This window comes from Alexandromys fortis, unplaced genomic scaffold (assembly GCF_014885135.2).
Source record: "Alexandromys fortis isolate MF-2015 unplaced genomic scaffold, M_Fortis_MF-2015_v1.1 scaffold_0, whole genome shotgun sequence".
Lineage (NCBI taxonomy): Eukaryota > Metazoa > Chordata > Mammalia > Rodentia > Cricetidae > Alexandromys > Alexandromys fortis.
In genome coordinates this window covers 47,627,592-47,630,630 of record NW_026067949.1, presented here as the reverse complement: position 1 = coordinate 47,630,630, position 3,039 = coordinate 47,627,592, and positions in this window count along the sequence as shown.

Below are 3,039 nucleotides of genomic sequence, written 5' to 3'. Positions count from 1 at the left end.
GTGTGTGTGTGTGTGTGTGTGTGTGTGTGTGTGCATGTTCATGCACTCACAAGCATATCTATCTATCTATCTATCTATCTATCTATCTATCTATCTATCATCTATCTATCCATCCATCTATCATCTATCTATCTATCTATCTATCTATCTATCTATCTATCTATCTATCATCTATCTGTCTATCTATCTATATCTCCCAGTGAGTTTTAGGGCTCTCCAATCAGCACTGGACTAGTCAGAGGGTTCATTCTTTTTCTCCCATTAGTTGCCTGTAGTTCTCTGCTTAGGGATGAAAGCCTGTGAAATGTCCCCTCTTCCATACTAACATGTCTATTGATGTTACTGTTCCTCTGGTTTTGTTCAGGAGTGATTTCTAGGAGAGACTGTTCCACAGCAGACTTCTTGGGATTCTGGCTCTGGCCATTTGTTCTCTTCCTCTGCCACAATGTTCCCTAAGCCGTAGGTGCTAGAGCTGTGACGTAGATGCCTCCAGTGGGGCTGTTGGAGAGCTCCCTTTAATCAGCCTTTTGGAGTGAGCTTAACATCAAATCTCATTCAGGACTTAGCAAAGTTCCCGTCTCACTGATGTCTCAATATTTCCACATTTCTCAAAGTGCAAATCTTTAATCAGATTTGCAAGTCAAACTGTTTAGAAAGCAGAGATATGCCACAAATCTGGCTTTTAATAGACCCAACTTATATGTTCTATAGGACTTATTACATTTCTGTTAGCAGGGAAGTTTCTAGGTACATGTCGCTCCCAGACACTAGGCAAGAGTTTCACTCAGTTACCTCCACGACTGGTCTGGAAAATTCCTTCAGTGTCCAGGCCTTATTCTTTTACTTCCCTTCTTGGTTAGATGGATGTATACAGCCCATCTAAGCGTTCGACAAAGTTCCCATTGTCTTGCTTGCTCTTACTGACACTGGAGGTGCTCTGGTTTGTTAAGGAGGTAGATAAGGGACGTTGGCAGGGTACTCAGTGGTACTTACGTGAGTGCCATTCCTCGCAGGGATCATCAATAGCCTGAGACAGGCCTGGCAAACAGTTTATTATCAGTTAAGCAACATCATGTTAGTGGATCACTCTTTGGTAGTCAAAAGGAGCAGTCACCATGACTACTTCCTGTCTTTGACTTCTGTCCAACACCATATGTACCATCCAGGTGAGGAAAACTGATGGGCTGAGAGACAAAACAAAACATATTTTACTATTTATTTAGCCAGTATTTTAGAAGGTGTTAAGGTTCTGAGTTAATAAAAAAAACCAACCAAACAAACAAAACAACAGCAACAACAACAACAACAAACCAAAAAAACAAACAAACCAAAAAAAAAAAAAAAACAGGGAAGGACCCAAGGAATGTCAGAATTAAAGACTGAAACTGTCTGTTTTCTACTTCCTAAGTCAGAACAGCTGAGGGTATGAAGATAAGACATGTGATTTGTGAACAAACCCTCACAATGGTTCTCAGCCTGTGGGTCACGACCCCTTTGAGTATCAAATGACCTTTTCACAGGATCGCATATCAGATATCCTGCATATCACATATTTACATTGTGATTCATAAGAGTTGCAAAATTACAGTTGTGAAGTAACAACAAAAATTATTTAATGGTCTGGAGGGGGTCATCACAACATGAAGAACTGTATCGAAAGGCCACAACATTAGGAAGGTTGAGAACCACTGCTCTAAGTGGTCATTGTAGGTTTCAGAGGTTGCCAGTCACAGATGCAAATGAAGTTTTCTGCACTGCACCATATCCCAGAAGTAAGGGAAGCCTCCTGGAGTTTGCTGTCCTTTGCGGCTCTTTATCTCCCTTGGTTTCCTTTTGGACACACACTGGTACTTAGAGACCTCATGTGTTTTCTTTCCTATATCGCATGCTGGTATCTGGAGGCTGCCTCTCACAGGATAAGGTGAAACCAGGCTTCCCAGAAATTGAGTCTGTAAATAAGAGACACTGATCTGTTTCAATAAAATAACTCTAAGAAGACGATACTTAAATAACAATAAATTACCATAACAAAATAATTAACCGCCACATTACTTTATTCAATTATAAAGCAGTGGTTTTGATTAGATATGAAGATGCAACTTGATTTCTTTTTGCTAAAAACATGTAGAGTCATACATTTTTATTATCTCTTCTGTGGAAACAGACTACTGGGGAAGGCTCTAACGTCATATGACCTGTTAGCTAAACATTTGGACACGGCAATAAATCTTGATGAACTTTGTCCAGTGCTCTTATTAGTAAAAGATTAAATCCTGAAAATAAGGCAAATGATTTAATAAGTAACCCCTGTTCTTTCGAGGCACTGGGATTGGGGATTTCTGCAGAGAACTGCATGGAACCATAGTTCTTTCCTTTGGCTTCTCCACAGTCTCGGGCTTCTGCCTTAGCAACTCCTGGGTTCCTCCTCTGACCTGGATATTTGTGCAGGCTGCAAGAGAATCCATCCCTTCCTGACCCCTCTGTCAGTAATGGGAAACAGCCTAGACACGGGCAGGAAACAAGCATACCTCCTGCTGTGTTGGCAGTGAAATCACTTTATTAATTTACTTCTTAAGGATTTTTAAAGGTCAGGCTGGAGCGACAGCTCAGCCACGAAGAGCATTTGTTTGATTCTCAGCACCCTCACGTTGGCTCACAATTATGTGCAACTCCAATTCCAGGGGATCTGTTCCCTCTTCTGATCTCTTAGGGGACCAAATCCACGCATGATGCACAGTCAATACTTATATTTTAAGCTTACAACATGAATGTGCTGTGATAAACTATAGCTCTAAGCAAAGAGAGCATGGGGAGACTTACTGATGTATTGTGTGTGCACGCATATTCCTATGTGTGCCATTATGCATGTGTATATGGAGGTCAGAGGTCAATGTTGGGCATCTGTTTCAGTTACTCTCCACAATACTTTTTTTTTCCCTTTGGTTTTTTGAGATAGAGTTTCTCTGTAGCTTTGGAGTCTGTCTTGGAACTAGCTCTTGCAGACCAGGCTGGTCTGTATAATCTTTCTTGTATGTATGT